Source organism: Megascapheus bottae, chromosome 8 (genome assembly GCF_031878675.1).
Source record: "Megascapheus bottae isolate mThoBot1 chromosome 8, mThoBot2.hap1, whole genome shotgun sequence".
NCBI lineage: Eukaryota > Metazoa > Chordata > Mammalia > Rodentia > Geomyidae > Megascapheus > Megascapheus bottae.
In genome coordinates this window covers 43,769,880-43,787,640 of record NC_143516.1, presented here as the reverse complement: position 1 = coordinate 43,787,640, position 17,761 = coordinate 43,769,880, and positions in this window count along the sequence as shown.

Below are 17,761 nucleotides of genomic sequence, written 5' to 3'. Positions count from 1 at the left end.
AACCTTCACCAATTTTGGCACTGGATTTTTGTAGACTTGCCATAGAGCTAACACGTTTTTTTTTTTTTTTTACCTTAGCTCATTTGCAATAGTTTGTTTATTGTTGTTGGATTACCATCAACTTAAATTGATCTATTATTGGTTATTAATATCTGAAGTTTCTACTCCTAACTTTTTCATATTGGGTTGTATTCACTTAAAGTAGATGATCTGGAAAAATTAATGACTTACTTGGAACTTACTTGCATCCATTTTATCCCCTTTCTTGTAGTTGAAGAACCCCCAGATACAAATAGGTATTCCTGGACTAATATCCTTATGAATAATCCTTGTAAAATCTCACTTTTCCAGCAAACTAATTATAAATGACAACAAAAAAGCCTTTGCCTGCACGTGATATATGCTCTTGCAAACCTATTGACTAAGATGGCTTTTGCTTTGTGACTATTTATGATAGACCTGGAATTTATGAAGTAATGGGACATGAGTCTGAAAATGTCACATAAGAAATATATGGAGAGAAAACAGAGAGTTTATTACTAAAATATGTCCTGATTATGAAAACGAAGAAATCACACATTTTCTTATTTTGAATCCACAATTTAGCTGGAACAGCTTTACCCAGGAAGGTAGAAAGGCACACTGCAAAACCACTACATCTCTGCTCTTCGCCAATGATTATTAAACACCCATTTAAAATTCTTAATAGTTTAGTGTTCAACTATGTAAAAACTTGTAACAGACCAAATCTGATTTCACACTCTGACCCTTTCTCATGACTCATATACCAAACATATGTGTGATAAGTTTGGCATAAAATTCATTTTGTAACAATGAAAGGTGTGGTTTCACAGAGGATTCCTCTATTAACTACTGCTCCTGGAAAAAAATAAGCTACATGACACTGGACTTAGAAATTAGATTTTTCCTTTTATTTTCATACATATGACATGTCATTGTTGATGGATTATTTAGACTTCTTTATACACAAAGTATGCACAGGTTAACTTCACCTTTTCCAGTTTACTTCTTTTTCTTCCCCCCTCCAGATTCCCCTTTCAAAGATGATATTAAGTAAATGTGCTAGAAGCAAAAATCATTTCCTTAAGTTTAATGGAAATACTTTCAGTTTTAACCATTCAGGATGATATTTCCTATGTGTCTTTCATATTTATTTTAGCCTTGAGTAATTAGAAATATGTTATTTCCCTACCTGATTATTTTAGGTCTTTTATCATGAATGCTTTTCCTACATCTGCTGCTAATATAAATGTCTCATGATTTAAAAATTTTTTATTCACTTGTATATGTATATCCATCTTTGATTCTCTCAGAAAATCTCATGTGACCATAGTATGTTAATCTTTATTAGGTTTAAATTCAGTTTCATGAAATTCCACAAAGCATTTATTTATGAATCTATGCTCATCATATATTTTCTCTAAGAAAGTAAGGAAAATAATTCAAGATATTGATATAGGCAATGAGATTTTGTTTAGGGACAGAAATTCAAAAGCACAAGTCAGTTTTGACTTACTTCTTTTCTTTGAGTCAGCATCTTGGTATATATCCCAAGCTGTCCTCAAAAGGCCATACTCTTCTGTCTCAGTCTTGGAGTCAAGTATACTGGGATTACAAGCATTTGCCATCATCTTGGTTGCATTTTTGGATTCATGTATTCAGGACAATGTTAGTCAAGCTGTGATAAGACTTTTCAGTTTCAATGTTTCTGTTTTTCCTTATATTTCTTTAAAAAATTAAATCATTATTATAAAAGTATTGTTACAGATGGTATATAGTCATATTACTCAGGTAAAGAGTACATTCCTTTTTGGTCCATGTCATCTCTTCCCTTTATCTCCCAGTTTTTCCTCTCATTCCTACCCACAAGTTGTGGGTAGTTCAATTTCAACCTACTGTGCTGTGTTTTTTGTTTTCTTAGTCTTACTTTAATTTTGGTCAAAGGACAATGTCTCTCCCCTTCATAGATTCCATAACCATTCTGGATTTTCCTCCTCCATGCAGCATTCTTGTCGAATATTTACCTATTCATTTCCATGAGGAAGGAAAAACACCCACATACTCTTCTTGCTTAGGTTTCATGTCTATATTCTAAAATGAGAAAACAAAATGTCTGTTATCTTTGAAAATACCATCAGTGAGCTAAGATTATGCCAAGTGGTAGAGAAAGAGTCAAATATATGTGAAAAAATTAATATGTGGCATAGAGTACAAGGTATATCAATAGCTGAAGAAATATTTACCACCTGCAATTTCAGGGAGCTGATGTTTTTTTATTTTTTATTGTAATTAATAAAAGGGTTACATGATATTTGCCAGATAGAAGGTGCATTAATTCACATATATTGATACCCTTTCACATGTCAGGGAGCTGTTTTATCGAATAAATTACAGGATTTGAATCATATGTCTAAATAAATTATTTTAAGGCAGATAACATTATGTAATTAAATATAAAAGTAAGTAATTGGAATGACAGATTCTTTTTCAGAGATCAGAGATCCTCATCAATTACTGTGTAAATGTATCTCATATTTGTTCAAATTCAAATTCTCCAATTATATTTTGAAATTGTGAGTGGCATTTAAAGGAAACATTTCTGATAAACCTTTTGTTTCCCTCAAAGACTTGCAAAATATGTTTTGACTTCATAATCAGTGTTCTGAGAAATTATTTTTTGAAGTTCATTTTCTTTGACATAAACCAGATGGTGGCATCATTTTCATTCAAATTGTAGCTTTGAACTTTATTATCTAAATATTTTGGTTATTTATGTCATAGTAAATCCAAATCATGTTTTCATGGCAGAGTTCAGATTTCACAAATATAGCAAATGCCTGGTGCTTTGCCTTAATCATGGTGCTAAGTGAGAGGAAGCAAAGGATAAATGTTGCCTAACTGTATAAACCTATTTTTCTGGGAAAGTAAATCTATCAAATAAAATAAAACCAAACCATGATTTTATGTGCTTTTCTAGAAAATGAAGAAGCTGTAAATTCAATACAAAATAAGCTGATTATCCCAGCGTAATTTTAGCAGGGAAGTTTGGTAAAACATGGAAAAATAACATTTGACTTGAGTTCTAAGGAATAGATGATCATTAAGACATAAACACAAGAATACTGTAGACAGAATTTGAACTTTACATTCAGTTCATATAAGGGTACTACAATGCTGTGTTGGAAGGTTACAGAGAAACGCACAATGGAAAAGCGAAATATGAATTGAAGCAAACAAGGTCAAATGAGGGGTTAGAACAAACACCACCAGAGCTTGAGGAGCAATTTATGGGCGTCCATTGAATGGCAGGGTCAGTGGTAGGGATGTGGGCCTTGGTCACCAATTACATTTTGGGTCATGGATCAAGGATGGAACAGGACTTAATAGCAGAATCTTGGAGAGGAACTGAACCAGTTCTCATTTCTATTGATACCTGCACAATTACAAAGGTCTCATCCCACCCTGGCTTTACAGGGTAGTTAAGGGAGTTTAATAGAATAATGGGCAAAACGATGACACTAGCAAAAAATAACCATTGTAGGGGAGAACGGAGATTCAAACTTACACCAACGCCATGTGCTAGGTCTGCACATTTACTACCATCTGAGTTTACCTCCTTAGAAGCTCAGCAGTGGTGGTTTGGTTTCAATGATAGACCAGTCTTCAGGGATCTACTCTAGCAAGTCAACATTTATATATCACTTTCATATCCCCATTCCTCCTTCTCAATTTCTACTACCTCTTTACCCTTTCTACTTTCCCCTTCCCTTCACTTCCCTTCCTTTCCTTTATTCATCCATTCTCCTCCTCTCTCACATATTTCTCCTTCACTTTCTTTCCCTCCTTCCTTCCTTTCCTCCCTCCCTTCGTTCCTTTTTACTCTCTCTTTTCTTCTTTACTATCCTCTTTCTCCATTGTCCTCCCTTCTCTTTACTTTTTAGTCATACTGCTAACTAATTGAGGGCTTCACATTGTTAGCCAAACATTCTGCCACATATACCATGATTCCGGACATTTTTATTCTTGTGGCTTTATTTTACAAAATAAATTCTTGGATGACTTTTGGGGTCATTATTCTCCTATTTTTACTTTTCATGAAACTAGGACCACAAGTTTGTGGCATCCTGCCCAGCTACTGATCAAAACAGGGTCTTCCTATATATTTTTTTCTTTTTTTACCCAGGAAAACTCCAAACTGTCATCTTCCTGATTGCCTTCCAAGTATCTTGGAGTATAGATGTGAGCCACTACTCTGGATAACGCTTATATTTTCATTATTGACTTCCCATATAATCTATTTGTAAGAGTGCTAGCATTTAATATCGATCCTACTTGACTACTTGAGCACACATCTTTTAACATTGTGCCATAAGGATCTTAGCACCATTCAATATAAATCATGTTTTAACCTATTTCCATGCATTTTGTGAATGATGTAGAAAAACAAGAACAACTTTCCTAATGTTGTTCTATAGCTTCATTTATTTGAAACTATAGGATTAATTATTCCAAGACATATAGAAGAGAGGGATCATTTTTGCTTTCCATTTGCTTTGCATAAAGATAATAGTCAACATTAAAGAATATTAAGCAGTTAGAAGATATTTTTGTAATAATTTCACTCTTGAAATTCCTGGACTAAATCATGAAGCCAAAGAAACTGAGGAATGAATTAGTTCTTATTGTTTTCCAAAGTCAGTATCTTGGTGATATATGACAGAGGACAGGCAGTGAGAAATTTTAGGATAGGACCAACTGGGAACTATTTCCTCTAAAAATTCCAAAAATCATTATAATTGTCTCACTGCTGTTGAGAAAAGACATATACAAATTTCCTACTCTGTTCTCAGGCTTGTAATTTCAAAGATATTTTGTGAATCATTTAAACTAAACGATTGAAAATATAGTTAAATTATTGGAAATGGATTTTTTTGCCAGTCCTGGGCTTGAGCTCAGAGTATGAACATTGTCCTTGGACTTTCTCAAGGCTAGAGCTCTACCACTAGACCCATAGCACCACTCACTTCTGGCTTTTTCTATGTATGTGGTACTGAGGGCTCGAACCTGGGTCTTTGTGCAGGCTAGGAAGGACTCTATCACTAGGCCAAACTCCCACCCTTGGAAATGTATTTTTAAAACTCTTAAACTCTTAAAGGGAGCATTACCAAGTGGACTGATGCAATATGATTACTGAGCTTTATGTTAATGAATCAGAATTTCTGTATAAATAAGATGACTATTATTATTTCTTCTTCAGAGAAGTCTCTTTAAGTCTCTGGCCAATCTTTTAATGGGATGGTTGTTTCTTTGGAGATTTGTTTTAGATTGGTTCAATTTTTTTAGCTATAATATTTTAGATATGAGGCCTTTGTTTTTTGTAAGGTTAGAAGATCTTCTCCCACTCTGTGTGCTTTCTATTTAACTTCCTAGCTTTCTCCTTTGTAATACAGAAGCTCTGCAACTTAATGCATTCCCATTTGTCCAAGCTATCTTTAATTTGTTGTGTTTCTGGGTCTTTATTAAGAAAGTTTTGACCTGTGCCAAGGAGGCCTAGGGTATCTCCTATTCCTTCTTTTAAAGATTTTAGGATGTCTGCTTTTACCTCGAGGTCTTTGATCGATTTGGAATTAATCCTGGTGTAGGGTGACAAAGAAGAATCCAAATTTAGTTTTCTGTAGGTGTTTAACCAGTTCTGCCAGCACCATTTGTTGAAGAGGCTGTCTTCCTTCTATTCTATTTTTTGTCTCCCTTGTCAAAGATTAGGTGGCCATAGGGCTGTTGGTTGATTTCTGGGTCTTCAGTTCTATTCCATTAGTCCTCAGTCCTGTTCTTGTGCAAGGACTAAGATGTTTTAATTACTATAGTTCTGTAATAGAGTCTAAAGTTTGGTATTGACATTCCTCCTGCACTGTTCTTTCTGCTAAGAATAGTTTTTGCTATGTGGGGTCATTCTGTTATAATTAGTACACATCTAAAACTATCCTAGCAGAAGATTACAATAGCTCAAACCCTAAATACATAAGGCCATATAGAATGAGGCCAAGTCAATGGACTTCCAGGACATGGAAACAAGACCTTAATCATAAGTGACTGTTATTCTTTATGTATTATGTTTTTCTTCCTTCTCTTGTGTTGCCCTTTGGTTAATCTCATATTGTTACAGTATCCCACTTTGTTACCTGGTATATTATATAGATGTTTGCTTATTTATTTGAAATAAGAGGGGAAAAATGAGGGGAGGTGGTGGGGAAAGGAAAAGGGGACAAAAACATAAGAAGGGATATCTTTGTGTGAGAAGTAATGCACCCTCTAACTGGGGAATATAATTGTAACCCCTCTATACATTGAAATAAAAAAAATTAAAGAAAGAAGCAGTATCTAGCAAAATGTAATGTACTCTGTGAATATGTGAGAAGATATTCTCTTTGAATTCAGATAGACAAAATTATGAAAAATTTCTTCCAAGTCAAGTATTGAGTAAAGAAAGAATAATATTGAACTCATATTACAAGTCTAGAAAATATATATTCTACACCTGTTCAGATTTTAAAATTGCCTTTAGTTAAAGAATATTTTATTGTAGGAGAAAACCATGTTTTATTTAGTAAAAAGCAGATTTTTGTGTCAAGAAAATGATGAGAATTAAATTGCATGGAAAATTGCACAATATAACACGAAACAATAATGACACAAAACCTGAAAATGCTCCCAAAATGTAAAAAAAAAACCTCTAAATTAATGTCTATATGAGGATTTTGTTAAATTTTGAATCACTATTTAAAAATTAACTTTAATTGGAAAATTGTTCATACACACTTAGGAGTTCAATGCAAGATTTTGATGCATGTAGATACTGCATAATGTTCAAATCAGAAAAAATCATCATATGTATCATGCAAATATTCAGCATGTCCTTGCTTGTTTTAGCATTTGAAAGTCTTTAGCTTTTTGAAGTATAAAATAAATTGCTACTAGCAGCAATCATTGTCCTGTGGCATAAAAATCAACTTACTATGATCACTAACTTGTATACAACTGTTTTCTAACCATACTGTCCAGTCTCTGGTAACTGTTAATCTCACTTCCTATGTGATCCACTCACTTAGCTTCCCTATATGATTGAGAAAATGTAGTCTTTGTCTTTTTGTGCTTGTTTTCTTTCATTTAATGATTTCAGCCAGGAGAAAAATATTGAGGGGGCACTGGAAGATAAACAGGTGATATTTGGTGATATCAGTTTGGTTTGATATAAGGAAATATGATGGAAACATGTCATGAAATTTGGAAATGAATAGCATTTTCTTTTCCTTAACAACATATATGTCATTGTGATTTATAAGGAAACCAGAAACATTGAGGGGAATGAGAAATGGTATTAAAGAGATATTCTCTAGTGTCTACCCTATACACTGTCTTGGAATGAGGCCTAATGCGAATGCCTTAATGCAAATGCCTTCTGATGACTGGCCTCAAATTCCCACCTTAGTTTAACAGAGGAATAGAGAAGAGTAGAAGTTGTGTGCCAAATAAGGCAATAGTAGAATCTTTGGAAACCTTAAGAACCAAATGGAATCTGGAAAACTACACTGAGTCCCAGGATGAACGGATAGTTCTTCCTATTTTTCTTTAGATTGTACTGTGATGTTGGGAATGACCTGTAAAAAGTACTAATTCCATCTCCTCAAATATGCACCCTTTCCTACAACAACATTTAATTCAAAGGTGGAGATTGTACAGGAGAATGATACTGTGTCTTGAGATCAATAATAGATGTGAGCCACAGCAACACCTGCAGTTCTGGCCTGGCTGTCAGGAAACACTTCTTTCCTATCTTCCAAAACTAGTGCAGTTTTCAAGCAGAGCTTGAGAAACATTCCCCATACATTATCAGGGAGTATAGTTTTCTTTGACTCTGAAATAACTCAAAATGCCTTGGAAAATCTTCCTGCACTATATGTAATGATAATACTAATATAAACAAAAGAACTGGAAGAAAAAAATCAAAAGGAAATATAATTTCTCCCAAATGTTTTCACTTTACAGAATTCTTATACTGTGATCCCTGTAATGGATATAAATTCTACAGTTTTGTTTTAATATGTCATGAAAACAATTTGTTTGATTTCTCCCTGAATCATAGATATATCATGGATGCTGGTAGAATTCTAATAGAAGACATCCTATGGTATTAGATAAATGTCTTCTTCAGTAATTTTAAATAATGTAAGGCTGCAGACAGTTTAAGCTATAGTTCTCTTAAATTCAGCAAACTTTTGCTAGGAAAGTTTCCTTGCCATGCGTTTTCCACCCCTGGTTCTACAGCTACAGAAACATAGCTCCTTTTTCAGAGTCTGACCTAAACGTATTTTCTTTAAATGGAAAGGACCTAAAGAACAAGGCCTTAGGGATATGGCACTGCTTGAGCTATTCGCTCTGAGCCAAAGAAAACATAAATGCATTCTTTCTTAGGTAGTGAGGTTTGTGAGGGACTGTAAATTGTTTTGTGATAGATGAACTCAAGGAAAACATATTGGTTCTGTTAGAACAATCAAAGAAATAATATTCAAGTAAAGAAATACACACTAGGGTACACAAAGACATTTTGTTAGGGAGGTAGTTGGCAATGACCCTTCTATCTACAGCAAGGCTGAGAGCATAGTTTTAAAAAATGACCATGTTCCAGTCCAAATTCCAGTGAAAGATTTAAAGAGGACTGCACTGCTTCCATGGAGCCTTCTTATACAGTTGAACTCCCAGATTATTTGATAAAATATATTGCTATTGTCTCCTATGAGCAACGCCAGAATTATAAGGATGACTTCAATGCAGAGTACAATTAATACAGGGCTTTACATGCCAGGATGGAGACCGTGGCTAGAAGGTTTATTAAACTGGATGTTCAATGAAAGCACCTTTCTCCAGGCTCAGAGGAGTATCAGCATGTTTGTGATGAAGTCTTACAGGAATATCAGAAGATCAAGCAGTCTAGTCCTAATTACCATGAAGAAAAATACAGATGCGAGTATCTCCATAACAAGCTGGCTCATATCAAAAGACTAATAGGTGAATTTGACCAACAGCAAGCAGAGTCAGGGCCCTAGAACTCTACTTGCACCACAAGATGTGAATAAACTAGTATTATTTATTTAAAATTCAAAAAAAAATCACCATGTTAGGAGAGTCCAAGTTTTCAACTGATTATGACAAATGAGGGAAACCATTGAGCCTATGTTCCTTTGAGTCTGGCTTACTTCACTTAATATGATTTTTTCTAAGTCTTTCCATTTCCTTACAAATTAGGCCATGTCGTTCTTTCTGACAGCAGCATAGAATTCCATTATGTGTAAATACCACATCTTGTTGATCCATTCATCAACTGAGGGGCATCTGGGTTGGTTCCATATCTTTGCTATGGTAAATAGTGCTGCAATGAACATAATTGTGCTAGTGGATTAAGTATGTCCTTGTTTCTGGATAATTGGGTAAATGCCAAGTAGTGGAATTGCTGGGTCATAGGGGAGCTCTATGTTTAGTCTTTTGAGGAACTGTCATACTACTTTCCACAGTGGTTGAACGAATTTGCACTGTCAACAAGAGTGTAGTAGTGATCCTTCCTGGCTACATCCCCTCCAGCATCTGTTGTTATTAGATTTCTTGATCCTGGCCATTCTAACTGGAGTGAGGTGGAATCTTAGAGTTGTTTTGATTTGCATTTCTTTTATGCCCAGAGATGTCAAGCCTAGAACAAAACCTAGATACATAAGGCCATAGAGTATGACACTAAATGAAAGGACCGCCAGGATATAGAAACAAAAGCCATATAATGAGTGATTGTTGTCCTTAATGTACTGTGTTATCTCTCATCTCTTTTGCTGTCCCTTGGTTATATCATATTATTACAGTATTTCACTTTGTTATCTGATATAGTGGATATATGCTTGTTTGGCTATTTGAAATAGGATAAGGAAGGTGGGGGAAACAAGATGAGGGGTGGGGTGGGGGAGGGAAATGGGGACTAAGACATGAGAAAGGGTATCAATGTTTGTGAAGTAATACACCTTCTATTTGGTGAATATAATGCAACACTTCTATTAATTATAATAAAAATATATGGAAAAAAGGTAATAAAAGTAGCTAAGATAACTACAAAAAATCACCATGTACAGAGCCATAGTATCTGAAGTGTCAACTCCAATTACTGGGAATATATCAGCATATAGAGGTGATCAGAGAATCAAAGCACTACAGAAAGGCAGAGTGAAAATAGACAGTTTTTAACTACAGATGAGTACATTAAAATAATGCAATTTTCAAGAAAATAGACCCATTGTGTAGTGCTTTAACATGATCTGTTTCTGTCATGAATTTGCTTTTAGAGGGAGAACACATTTATCATTCCAGTTTTCTTCTTCTAAATTTCAAGATGGTAACTAGCATTCATTGTATCTGTTTAAAAAATAAATCAACATTTCATTCAACAATATTTGAGGGTTTTTTTGTTAAAGCAATCACTTAATTTTGTGATAAAATTTAATCTTTTAATGAATTGCTTAGCTAAGTGAAATTGCATAATATAGGAACTGTTTTTAATGATTGCAAAGAGCATAAAGAAGAAAATGGGAAGGACAGGATATATATATATATATAATGTATTTAATTATATGCACAACAGCACAATATAATATAAATGTTTCCTTAAATATTAGCTCATGTAATTTTTACATATAAACTATTAATTGGGAAAGATGTATTTAGATATCTAAATCTTCAAATTGTAGATTTGTGTATATTGTTTACTTTTTATCTATGGTAAATAGGAAAAGAAATCATTAAAACAACTTGTGGAAAAGTACTTCTAATAGGATATGAATTGTTAGAAAATGGAAAGACTTAGAAAAAATCATATTAAGTGAAGTAAGCAGACTCAAAGGAACTTAGGCTCAATGGTTTCCCTCATTTGTCATAATCAGTAGAAACCTTGGGCTCTACTAGCAGAGATCTGCAATAGAGCAAAACCTTGACACATAAGGCCACATAGTATGAAGCTAATTGAAAGGACCTCCAGGATATTGAAACAAAAGCCATATAACGAATGATTTTTGTCCTTAATGTACTATGTTATCCCTCATCTCCTGTGCTGTCCCTTGGGTATCTCATATTGTTACAGTATCTCACTTTGTTATCTGATCTATTGAATTTATTTGTATTTGGTTATCTGAAACTTGATAGGGAAGAGGGGAAAACCAATAGGGAATGGGTGGTGGGTGGGGGGAGGGAAATGGGGACCAAAACATGTGAAAGGGTATCAATGTATGTGAATTAATGCACCTTGTATCTGGCAAATATCATGTAACACTTTCATTAATTACAATAAAAATATATAAAAAATATAATTTTATCATCCTCTCAGAACTAATTTTTACTCCATGACACAATTACAAGATAATACAGAACAGTTATTATTCATTGAAACTCTGGGCGTTTGCCTTGCAAGTTAAGCACTCTCCCTTTTTACACCAGTTAGAAAGGCCTTCATCAAGAATACAAATAATAATAGATGCTGCCAAAAAATGTGGGCAAAAAGGAACCTTAATACACTGTTGGTGGAAATGTAAAACTTATTCAATGACTGTAGAAAATAGTATGGGGATTCCTCAAAAAATCTTCTATGATGAAGCAATTCCATACTTCGGCACTCATCAAAAAGACTGAAAATCAAGATAAAGTGAAGACATCAGCAAACCCATGTCCATTGCAGCAGTGCTCACCATAGCCAAGAGATAGAATCAACACAGATACCCTTCAAATGACAATTGATATGTGGTATATGGACACAATAAAATATTATTCATATATTAGCAATACTGATAATGCATAACTAGCAAAAATATAGAAGGATGGATTTTATGCATCCATTAGAAAGACTGATATTGCATCATTAGCAAAAAAAATGGAAGGACCTGGAGATATATTCTCATATTTGTTAGTTTCAGGATTTTTTAAGTAAAAACATGTGCTTATATCCATTTACTTACAACTTATTTTTCTATTGAAAACTATTTTTCATCTTACTCTTCCTGATAAAGTTAATAAACTATATTGATGGTTTAGAGTTGGCCTCTAAACAAAACTTCTTATAAAGTTCTTACTGCTTTAAAATACTGGGGGAAACAGCTTACCTAATGTCTAGTTAAATTAGAGGAAAGAGAGATCATATATGGACAGGTGAAGTTAACCCAAATCACCCAAGATGAAACCAGTTAGGATTTCAAAAAGTAAACAAATAAATAAACACTTACTGTCACAATAATCAGTCTAAAGTACGCATTATGAGAATTTCATTAGAGTAGGCTACAGCATCTTCCTGACAGAAAGCTCTTAAAAGAAAGTCATTTTGTTTAGGGATATCCAGAAAGTGGGTTAGAGTATAAATATTCATATTAAAGCTAAAGGAATTTAGCTCAGCGTAGGAACTAGTTTTTATAAGTTGATATCTTTATCATTGTCTTGAAGTGCTCAAAGATTTGGCTTGTTTTCAAACTTACCTACAGTTTCATGGACCCAGAACAGTCAAGGCACTCTGCCGTGGCTTTGACCAAAACATAGAATTAAAACATAGAAACCTATAGATAGTTAGTTCCTTGTAAGGTTTTCCCTATAATGAACATTACTAGCATACATGATAGTTTTTATTTCTGGAAAAACACTTAACAATCTCATTATTGGACATACATTTAAACTGAGTTCAAAAGTATCTCTTGTAAAGGATATAATATTGTTGGAATATTTGCCCAGATACAACACTAACAAATTTTTCCTTATTTCATTATATAGTTTTTTTTCTCTACAATCTAGAGGAAAAAAAGAGAGAAAAAATGAAACTTTATTCTGTCTGCACTCATTAAGGTTTACATAAATGAGCAAACATAGTTGAATGCTACCAAGGGGATTTGAAAGGAAGCTCACTTACAAATAATTAAGGAACTGTTCTGATTAAACTTCACATGATAGGATCAGTGGCTGTGAGAATTAGTTAATAAATATCTTGATTAATTCATATATAATTCTCAATAATAAGTGAGCATAATCAAGTTGTTTTGCAATTCTTCTCACAAATTAGTCATCCTTTTGATGAAAGAATATTATAAGATTCAATGACAAATGGGAAATCTCAGCATGTTGATTACAGTTAAATATCTCTATATTGTGGGAAAAGAAATGAGCTCCAAGTCCTGGTGTCTAACTTAAATTCTTTTTATTCTAAATGCCAAGTCATCAACTTTCTATGTTACTTTGCAAGAAAAAATATTTTAAAGTGATAAGCATAACATAGTTAAAGGAGCAAACTGTGATTCATTGTGGATTATTGTTTAAAACCAGTTTCTTGATATTTTCCCAGCAGCATGTTGAGTTTAGTTCAAGGAATTATTACATTACTTAAAAGATTTCCCACATATATATTAACAGTAATACTGTTTTTCATATATATATATTTATTTACATAACATCAGAAAAATTTCATATAATTCCCTAATTGTGCTTTAGAAAAATTGGTTTAATTTTACATTCATACTTAAATTTTATGTCATATTTACATGATATATATTTTACAAAGTACTTTTAGCGAAATTTTATTTCATCATGACCAGGTAATTTTATTATAATGATGTAAACTTAATCCAATATTTTGAGATCAACTAATATAATCCATAATAACATAGTACACTAAAAAATCATACATTAATGGATGTGTGAAAAACACATTTGTATATCCAGAAATTTTTCTACAGGATAGTTTAAATAAAAGAAGTGAAATAATTGCACCTTACAATGTACATATTAATGCATATTTACAATGCACTATAATATGTTTATATAGGTATACATACTTATATATACATTTATATAATATACACTTATATTTATATATACCTATTACAAAATATTTGCATATTTGGCATTTCTTGAATTATTTTTGCCCCTTGTTTGTGATTACTTCAGAAGAGTTTTGGGTTTTTTTTGGCTTTTTCTTTTTTTTTTTAATTGTAGTTAGTAAAAGGGTTATATGATATTTGCTAGATAGAAGGTACATTAATTCACATACATTGATACCCTTTCACATGTCTTGGTACCCATTTCCCATTTTTAGCTGTCCCTTTGCTGTGCAGCCAGGACAGAGTGGACTGCTCTGCCTCCACCTATGATGTGCTTCACTACAGCCCAAATACAATTGAGCTTTCCAATGCAGATGGCCATTTCTTAAACATAAAAATTATTTATGTCATATATTTTGTAATGGTGAACAAAAATCTAGCACCTTTTATGTAAACTAATAGATAAAATATTTTGTTATAAGAACTAATAGATAAAAATCAAATATGCCTGAAATTTTGAACCTTAAAAAATATGTGTAAAAAATGCTGTGTGTATGTGTGTGTGTGTGTGTGTGTGTGTGAGAGAGAGAGAGAGAGAGAGAGAGAGAGAGAGAGAGAGAGAGAGAGAGAGAGAGACAGAGACAGAGACAGAGACAGAGACAGAGACAGAGACGGAGCAGAGACATCACACATTTATCAAAGGTTAACCCAAATTTGAAACATCTTTACAAATTTAATTTCTTAGCTGTTGTCTTAAAGTGATAATAACCACATGATACTTTGTTTAGGCCAGAAGAAATAAAATTTTATGTGGAGATAATTATATATCACAGTGCCTAGAATAAGTACATAATTAAATATAATACATTGTTATTTTAAATCCTCCTCTAAGCTGCTCTGGTTTTGTTCCTAATTCTATGTTATAAAAAGAAAACCTATCTATCTTTAGAATGTCTCTTTGCTAAAAGTCAGGTGTCCATACTATGTTGGTTTTTTTGTCTTTGTGGAAATGCACTGATCCCATTTATTACACATTCTGTCCCACTGCAGATTATTAGTGATTGTAGTCAAAATCATTTCCAAGGAGTGGGTACAACCATAAAGAAATGAAATAAAAATATATGTAAAAATTGTCAGGTTATCTTGTTGGTTAAAACCTTATATAAAACATTATATAGAACTTATATATTAAACATTATATAAGGGGAATATAGTTTATTGTATTTTTTTCCGTAGGTCATGGGGCTTGAACATGCATTTGGCATTGTCCCTGAGCTCTTTAGCTCAAGGCTACTTCCCTACCTTTGAGCCAAGCCCCACTTCCCATTTTCTAGAGGTTAATTGGAGATAAGAGTTTCAGGTCTTTTTGTGCCCAGGCTGGCTTTCAACCTTGATCCTCAGATCTCAGCCTCCTGAGTAGCAAGCCACCATGCCTGGCAGGTTATTGTATTTCTGGTGGGAAACTACATGGTGTAATAGAGAAAATCATGGTAAAATAGAAATGATAAACATGCTAAGTTCCACTGCATTACAAGAAAAAGGAAATAATAATAATAATATAAATAATTATATTTATAATTAAAGAAACTCTTAGAACAATTTTGTAATTTCATATATAAAATGAATATACCAGTACAATATGTCTCTGGTATAATTTATTCACCAAGAGATTCATAATAATTTATTAGTTCCCAGTACATTCACCATATTGAAATTTAAATGTAATGACATTTTTTAAGTCATATTTAATTCATCACTCAATCAAATTGTGTATTTTTTTATCCAAACAATCACATGTATACATTTATTTGCAAAGAAGCATTTGTGATGAATGGAAAGAACCTGACATCATTCAATCCAGATCATCTCATCTGCTGTATAATATCATACTATTGATAAAACATATGCAAAACACATAGAGAAACATTGATAGATATTTATGAATTCAGAATGTGGCAAGCAGCCATATTGAATAAGATTTCATTTACTACCTTTAATTACAATTGAACAATCAGTTTTAGAGTCATATTTAAATGGTTTGTCTTATATATTCATAGGCACTTATAATACATTCTACAATTTAAATTCATTCTTGATTGAAGTCATAACATAAAGTTTAAATGTTATCTCATGGACACTAATTTTCTTCACCATAACTAGTTGTGTGACTCTACATTTCAATTCGAAAGCTTTTTCCTTTTTCCTATAATATATCCTTAATGATTTAAATCACACATTGAAAAAATAATTGTCATTTCAGATTGAATTTGGAGCAGAACAAACCAATTACTGTAGCTGCATTGGTGTAGAGCATTTGTGCTCTCACCCAGCTGTGGAAGTGTGTATATTTCCTGCATTGCAATTATTATCACATTACTGCTGCATTTGTATTGGCCTCCTGAACCCGACTGAAAAGCTTCTAAGGGGATGGATATCCTTGAAGTTTATATGGATTTTAATGGTCTTACTACACGTAATTTAAAATATAGAAAATTTATGGTTAAATTAATTTTGCTCCCCTACCTCCAAACCCATGGCTCTGTTTTGAGGGTAGAAATAGTACAAATCAAAACATACTTGCACACACATATTTGAAGGCACTGTTTAGGCATGTATAACACAGACAGGTAGCTAGTAAGGAAAAAAATATGTGATTGAAATTAAAATTAAAGGCTGGGAGTTTGGCCTAGTGGTTAAAGTGCTTGCCTAGCATGCATGAAGACCCGGGTTCAATTCCTCGGTACCACATACATAGAAAAAAGCCGGAAGTGGTGCTGAGGCTCAAGTGGTAGAGCTCTAGCCTTGAGAAAGTCCAAGGACAGTGCTCAGGTCCTGAGCTCAAGCCCAGGACTGGCAAAAAAAAGAAATTAAAATTAAAGAAAATAATTTAAAATCCCAATGTTTTATATATGACATATGAAATTGAAAATTAATATAATCTGATTAAAAAGCATTTGGAATTTTTAAACTTAATCAGTTTTACTAGTCTGTTATTTTCCTACTTTAAAATGTAGTTTAATTAGTTGTTAATAAATCAAGTATAGTTTGATAAATACTAATGCAGTCAAAATAGATATTATTTCCATCAGGGCTGAAAGTATATAGACTATATTCTTTAACCCTTTACTTTTGTCCATTCTAACTCATCTCCACTCTAGGTGTTGGGAAGGCTGTATTCTATTTCTTGACTATATAAATTCATTTTGAGGCTTTGGAAATGTTCTGTAAGTTGAGATAGATATCATTTGTCCTGCTTTAATGGCTCAATCAGTATTCGAACTAATCCACAGTATTCTATTTAGAAGATTATTCTTTTAATTTTTAGTATATTGCTCTATTATTATGTGGATCTGTTTCCTTGTTGGGCACTTTGATTGATTGCAATTTGGTGATATTTAGTGATACAGATACTCTAAACACATATCACAAACTTTTGTTGGGATTGTGCTTTCATTTATTCTGAAGCAGTGCCTATCACTTAAATTGCTGATTTCAAGAGGTGTGCTCTTCTTACAATTTTATAAGCAAAGGAGAGTTGTGCTGGTGTCTCAGCCTCACAAATATGTGCTAGTGCTAATTACAGTGAAATTGCAGTGGTATTCTCAGATAACAAATGCTATTTATCTGTATATTTGTTCACTGGTGAATTACCTATCTCTTTTGTGTGTGTACCAGTACTGGAGCTTGAACTCTAAATCACATGTTGTAGCTTAAGGGCTGGTGTTCTACCACCTGTCAAAACTCAATTCTGTTTGGTTTTTTTTTCTGGTTAATTGAAGGTAAGAGTCTCCTAATTTTGTCTGCTGGGGTGGCTTCCAGGCTACTCAGATTTTAGTTTCCTGAGAAACTAGAATTATTGGCCTAAG